The sequence below is a fragment of the Otolemur garnettii genome, unplaced genomic scaffold, assembly GCF_000181295.1.
Source record: "Otolemur garnettii isolate 467f Iridium unplaced genomic scaffold, OtoGar3 scaffold00184, whole genome shotgun sequence".
Classification (NCBI taxonomy): Eukaryota; Metazoa; Chordata; class Mammalia; order Primates; family Galagidae; genus Otolemur; species Otolemur garnettii.
In genome coordinates, this window is record NW_003852579.1 from 2,813,552 (window position 1) to 2,820,902 (window position 7,351).

General features: G+C 46.7%; 1 pseudogene; it reads right to left on the reverse strand.

The window, feature by feature from the left end:
- Positions 1-7,175: 7,175 nt before the first annotated feature.
- Positions 7,176-7,351, reverse strand: part of LOC100952246 — a 1,636-nt pseudogene continuing 1,460 nt past the window's right edge.

Sequence of the window (7,351 nt, forward strand, 5' to 3'; positions counted from 1 at the left end):
AAGAGTTTGAGGTTGCTGTGAGCTGTGACCCCACAGCACTCTACCCAGGGTGACAGCTTGAGACTCTGTCTCAAAGAAAACAAAAAAAAACAAACAAAGAAAACCAACTTGATTTGACTGGTCTTTATCCCTGGTGCCTGGGAGAGAGATTCTGGAATTTCCCAAGTAACATGTGTGCGTTTGTTATCCATGAGCCCCTCGTGTCAAACCTGAGTTTCTACTAATGAGATGGAATGACTAAGGGTGAGAACCAGCCCACAGAAAGACTCACCATGTCATTGGAGAGTTGGGCTTTGAACCAACCTAACCTCCAGGGAAGAGAGGGAAGTTAGAGATTGAGTTCAATCATGGGGCCAATGTTTAATCAGGGCAATGTTTAATCAATCACCAAGAAAAAAAGAATATTCATACTCGCTTAGGTGTATGGAGCCCCTTATTTGCACCTAATGAACCAGGCACTTTCTATACAAAGGACCTACTTAGACACTATGTTTGGGGAGAAGTACAGCAATGAATCGATGAATCATACATGAATCTCTACAGTGTAATAGAAAGTGACATTTAAGGCATAAGGGAGGAAGCAGTAAGTGTTAGGAGAAAGCCTTTGCTAAAGTCATTGGGAGCTGAGAGGACACAGATTGAGTCAAAAGGTCGAGGCACATAGCCAAGTGGGCAGGCCACTTCCTCACTGCACCACGGCTATTCCCTGGACACATCTGTGAAGGTGCCCACATCCTGGGTTATAGTTACTTGTGGACAATTAGGACTAATTAGTTCAATTAGGACTCTATAGCTGCAAGCAACAGAAACCTGCTGCTCTAATTTAAGCAGACAATGGAGATTTATTGTAAGGAAAGAGGGATGGCTGAGAATCCATGGTCAGGGATGTAGACTGGCTCAGGAAGGCTCTGGAACCAAGAATAGAATCCAGGACTCTCTGCTTCTCCTCTCTGCCATTCTTCTGTCTCTTGCAGGCCAGCCCCTTCTCCTGACGCAGCCACACCAGTGGGTCTGACCACCCTGCAGCTCCTAAAGGCTCCAGTTTCACATTCAGCCTGGCAGATGGTACATAGGTGACCGGTTGCGCCCTGGTTTGCCCAGACCTCTCCTAGTTTTATCACAGAAACCTCTCAGTCTCTGAAAAATTGGGATGGTTGGTCATACCAACAGTAGGTGCTCAAGATACATTTTTTTTTTTTTTTTTGCCGGGGCTGGGTTTGAACCCGCCGGTGCCCTACCCTTTTGAGCCACAGGCACCACCCAAGACGCATTTATTAAATAAATGTTCTACAGCCAGCCCCAAGCAGGGGTAGTATTTGAATCCCCCACTCAGTGGTACTGGGCTCCAATCTAGACTGCATTTCCCCCACCCTAACACTCTCGTTTACATCACTGTTTGCAACTTATCATTACATCCTGGTATTCTTCCCAGTGCATATCACCAACCGAAAATATCTTGTTCATTTACTGGCTTGAGTTTTGTCTGTTTTCCCAATATTAGAATATGAACTCCAGGAGAATGGGGACTTTATCTTTCTTGCCTCCGCATGGGTGCTTAAGAAATACTTGTTGAGGCCAAGCACACTGGCTCACACCTGTAATCTCAGCAGTCTAAGAGGCCAAGGCAGGAAGATCAGGTGAGCCCAGGAGTTTGAAGTTGCCGTGAGCTAGGCTGACGTCCCGTCACTCTAGTCTGAGCAACAAAGAGAAACCGTGTCTTAAAAAAAAAAAAAAAAGAAGAAGAAGATAGAAAAAAAGATTTGTTGAATGAATGAATGAATGAATGAAATGTAAAAGAGAGGGAGGCATATTCCAGGTGCAGGAAGAGGATCTGGTGAAACAGGAGGAGGGAATGAATTCATGGCATGGAAAGAAAGTAGCTTAGTCTGGCCAGAGGATGGAAAGAGCAAAGAGAAGTGGGGAAGAATTCACTGAGGGCATTAGTGGCTCAGGGCCAGATCTCTACAGCAGAGCCACAGCCGCACTCTTAGCATCTTCATAACTGCAGGAGAAGGTTTTAGGTGAAGCGCTCCTTTTTGCTTTTATTTTGTTTTTTGAGACAGAGCCTCAAGCTGTCCTCCTGGGTGGGAGTGCTGTAGCATCACAGCCCACAGCAACCTCCAACTCCTGGGCTCAAGCGAGTCTCCTGCCTCAGCCTCCCGAGTAGCTGGGATCACAGGCGCCCACCACAACGCCCAGCTATTCTTTGGTTGTATCCGTCATTGTTGTTTTTGGCAGGCCCAGGCTGGATTTGAACCCACCACCTTAGGTGTATGTGGCTGGCGCCTTAGCCACTTGAGCCATAGGCACCGAGCCAAGCTCTCCCTTTTGTAAAAGAATAAATTTTCACTTGCTTCAGGTCACATATGTAGTGAACTTTTTTTTTTTTTGAGACAGTCTCAACTTTGTCACCCTCGGTAGAGTGCGCTGGTGTCACAGCTCACAGCAACCTCCAACTCTTGGGCTCAGGTAATTCTCTTGCCTCAGACTCCCAAGCAGCTGGGACTACAGGTGCCTGCCACAACAACTGGCTATTTTTTAGAGATGGGTCTCTCTCTTGCTCAGGCTGGTCTCGAACTCCTGAGCTTAAATGATCCTTCTGCTTTGGGTTCCCAGAATGCTAAGATTACAGGTGTGAGCCACCACACCCAGCCCACAAAAGTTTTTGAGAAAAGCAGATTGCCCTCCATAACGTGGGTGGGCCCTATTCAAGTTGGGCCTTAGCAGAGCGAAAGACTGTCTTCCCCTAAGCAAGATAGAATTCTGCCAGCAAACAATCCAGAAGAGCCCCTGGGTCTCCAGCCTGGCAGCCCACCGTACAGATTTTGGACTTGCCAGCCTTCAAAATCATGTGAGCCAATTCCTTAAAATAAATCTTCATATATGCACATGTTCTGTTGGTTCTGTTTCTTTGGAGAACCCCAGCTTCGAGCTCAGCCTCCTCTGAGCTTAATTCTGAAGACAGAGCAGCGAGCACAACAGACCATTCCAGTGGTGGAGGGAATAGCAAACAAGAAACATGACATTAAACATGCGAGTTAGAGGTGTCTGCCCGTGTGCTGAAGGGCACAACTCCACCTGACCTGAAGGCTGGTCCACGTGAAGGGGCAGAGAGGGCAGCTCTTAGACAAAGGCCAAGACTTTGGTTTCAGTTTCCTCTTTTATAAAACGGAGAAAAGAATATCAGCTCAGTTGTCATAGAGAATGTGTAGAACGAGCCCATTTTTGTTTTTTTTTTTTAAAGATGTGTCTAGCAGGATGGAAGGAACTGTCTTAACAGATGGCAGCAGATTCCTTAGGGAGGAAATTGTCTCTCTTTAAGATAACACTTCGATAACCCACTTGCGGTGGAAACTGCGAACCTGAACCCGGGAGCTTTAGCTCTCTCAGAGACAAGCTGGTATGAGAGATGGAATTAGGAACAACAGGAACCGGGGTGGGGGCCACAAGGGAGGGAGGAAAGGAGGGAAAGAAGGGAGCTAGGAACCCAGGCAGGGGGCCTAAAGACCTTCCCAGACAGCAATGTCCATGTTCAGTTTTAAATCATTCATATTCCTGCAATATGTTAACCCCACCCTCTATCCCTCCATATGTTAGAGTTTTTTGTTTTACTTTTGGATTTTTTTTTTTTTTGAAACAGAGTCTCACTATGTCACCCTGGATAGAGTGCCATGGCATCACAGCTCACAGCAACTCCAACTCTTGGGCGTAAGTGATTCTCTTGCCTCAGCCTCCCAAGTAGCTGGGACTACAGGCGTCCACCACAATGGCTGGCTATTTTTTTGTTGCAGTTATCATTGGTGTTTCGCTGGCCCAGGCCGGGTGTGAACCTGCCAGCCTGGGTGCATGTGGCGGACCCCGTAACTCCTATGCTACGGGTACTGAGCCCATACATTAGAATGTTTGCAAGACACATATAGCTCCCTGTGAATGTAGATTGTTCTGGAAATGGAGGAAAGGAACTTCATTCCAGGTGTCAGTTAACCCAGGCTGTGTTGCCCTGGGAGTTACCCATCACAGCCCTCAACAGGATGCAACACAGACTGAAAATTCAGTAGTCCTCGGAAGCAGGAGTCTGAGGTAACAGTGCTCATTTAAGCCTCCTGGAAATAGAAGTTTTAAGGAGGGAGCTGCAGTTTCCACTGGGCTTGGAATGAAGGCTTCAAGCCCGTTCTTATCTCAGTTTTTAGGCCCCAGCCAACCTCTGGAAGAGCTGCGTATGATTACATAAGAAAACAAAGTGTAGAAAGCTTCACACCAAAATGCTAACAGGAGCTATTTCTGGATGATGGAACGGCTTGTGATTTTGTTTACTTTTTAAAATATCTTTGTGCAACTGTCTAAATCTTTAAAATAAGCAGGAAAAAAAAATCTAAGAAAGATATCTTCATTCTTTACAAAAAGAAATAACTCTCCTCCTGCCATCAATCCTGTGGACATGGCCAAGATAGCAGGTCCCTCGGGACATGGGGAGGGCTGGAGAGAGAAGCTGGACCTCCTTCCACCACTGCATTCATTTAGACACATCTCATTTTGTTCTTTAAACTTCCATGAGAATGAAAAGAGAGCTCCCAAGGAGACTCACAAATTGCCCATCTCTCCCTCCCTTCTCTCTTTCTACACTGAGAGTGAGAACCCAAATTGTCCCACCCTTCTCTCCAGAGCATTAACCCCCGGCCATTTGCCTGCCAGACCCAGAGCTGCCTCCGGCTTGTCCTTGAGGCCAGGAGAATGAACAAGTCCATGTCCATTTTCAATTCTTTCCCTTCCCACATTATACCCAGGCCTGGCTGTAGAGAAGGCCTCCTCTCTCCGTAGCCCCCATCACACTTCTGAAGCCACTCTAGAATCTGCTGCCCTCAGGCCCTGATGTCACAGAGGACTGAGGCCTCATCCCAAACTGTGGTTCCTCCCAAGTTCTTAAGGTTCTTTCCTCATCTGCTTCCATGGGACCAAGCACCTCCTCAAGTTACGGTCCAGGTAAAATCTGATTACAAAGGACATTTGGGGAGGGTGTGGAAAGAAAATGAAGGTAAGAAGAACTTAAAGATTTAAATGCAAGTGTACATGTGGTAAGTGGTCCAAGTGAGAGAAATTACTATGAGGATAACACCTGTAACCTGATAGTCCCCTATTTTCTACTCTTCCTGACTGCCCTTCTCTTTTAAATCTGAACCGAAGAGTTCAATCTTCTCCTCCTAATTTTTTTTTCTTTGAGACAGAGTCTCACTCTGTTAGCCCAGGCTCCAGCACAGTGGTGTCATCACAGCTCACAGCAACCTCAAATCCCTAGTCTTAAGTGATTCTCCTGCCTCAGCCTCCCGAGTAGCTGGGACCACAGGCATGAGCTACCATACCCAGCTACTTTTCTATTTTCTGTAGAGACAGAGTCTTGCTCTTGATCAGGCTGGTCTCCAACTCCTGAGCTCAAGTCATCTACCTACCTCCCCCCCAGAGTGCTAGGATTACAGGTGTGAGCCACCATGCCTAGCTAATTTTTCTATGTTTTGTAGAGACTTGGTCTCGCTCTTCAAATTTCTAATCTCAAAGGATCCTCCTGCCTTGGCTTCCCAGAATGCTAGGATTATAGGCATGAGCCACCACATCTGGCCTCTTCAATCATTTTGACCCACAAAACAACAATTTCATATGAGTGAACTGAATTCCATGACACACACTATGCTAAATGATATACGTATAATATCTTATTTAATCCCCATAACAGCTGGCTCAGCACCTGTGGCTCAAGTGGCTAAGGCGCCAGCCACCTACACCTAAAGTGGTGGGTTCGAATCCAACCCCGAGCCCGCCAAACAACAATGACAGCTACAACCAAAAAATAGCCAGGCGTTGTGGCGGGCACCTGTGGTCCCAGCTACTTGGGAGGTGGAGGCAGGAGACTTGCTTGAGCCAAGAGTTGGAGGTTGCTGTGAGCTGTGATGTCACAGCACTCTACCCAGGGGTACAGCTTGAGGTTCTGTCTCAAAAAAAAAAAAATCCCCATAACAGCCCTATGAGGTAAAGACTGTTGTGCTTACTTAACAGAGTGAAACTGAGGCCCAAGGAGGTTAATTAACTTGCCCAAGGGCAACAGCTTATAAGGCAGACCCAGGAAGCAAAACAAGACTGCCTGACTCCAAAACTCACAGTTTAAGCACTTAACCATAGTCATATGTCTTGTTTCTGTGTAGTCTGAACAGCTGTTCTGGTTTATTCCTGATCATTTCTGGCTGTCTTGTAATCACATTTTCAGGAGGCTGCCACTTGTCACTTCATTCCCCAAGGCAGCATAAACCGCAGGCTAATTCCAGGTGTGTCAGCTAACGAGCTTGCTGACAGCTTGGGTAAATCATGAGGAGACTGCAACTCAGTAAACAAAAACTACAAAGTGATGTCCAATGGGCAACTCAAGGGTGGACATCCAAAGCCCCTCAGCCGTGCCCTGCCGCCCCCCAGCTTTCCACCATGGCAGCAGTGGGGTCTCCCCCTACCCTCCCACCCTAGTTAGATCGAGTTTTTCTGTTCCTACCCTTTTTCACTGTGTCCAAACTGTGCCCCACACCCATGTCCTGGGTCTGTCAGAGAAAAGAAACAAGGACAACATCTATAACTAAACCAAGAACCAAAACCATTAACAACTGAACAACTGGCTAAATGCGGTGGCTCACACCGGTAATCCCAGCCCTCTGGAAGGCCAGGTGGGTGGATTGCCTGAGCTCAGGAGTTTGAGACCAGCCTGAGCTACAGCGAGACCCTGTCTCTAAAAAATAGCCGAGTGTTGTGGCGGGCACCTGTAGTCCCACCTACTCAAGAGACCGAGGCAAGGGGATTGCTTGTGCTCAAGAATATGAGGTTGTTTGTGAGCTATGACAACACTACGGCACCGTACCCAGGACACAGAATGAGACTCTGTCTCAAAAAAAAAATAAAAAACTGAACAGCTAACTCCAATGGGGTTACGGACACCCTTAACCCCATTGTACAAAGCAGTTTAGCTCTTTTGGCCCTAGTTTCTCTGGTCATATTGTTCTGGGACTTGCTTTGTACAAGCAGAAGACCAAGAGGTACGCTGTCCCCAAACAGGCAGCCTTCCATTAGAATAGACTCCAGCTTGGCATAGAAAACACTAAACGCTAACAGGCAGCTCTCTCTCTCTCTCTCTCTCTTTTGGCATTTTACTCCTTTATAAGACATTGTAAATGGGAAATTATTCCAACACCTGAGGACCACACTACAATAGAATATTCCATAGGCTCAAGATTTTGAGACATTCTGGCAAGAGTTTTCTGTAAGGCATATCCTTTCCAAGTGGCATGACAAGATCATTCTTCTTTAAAAAGGTTATTGGGCT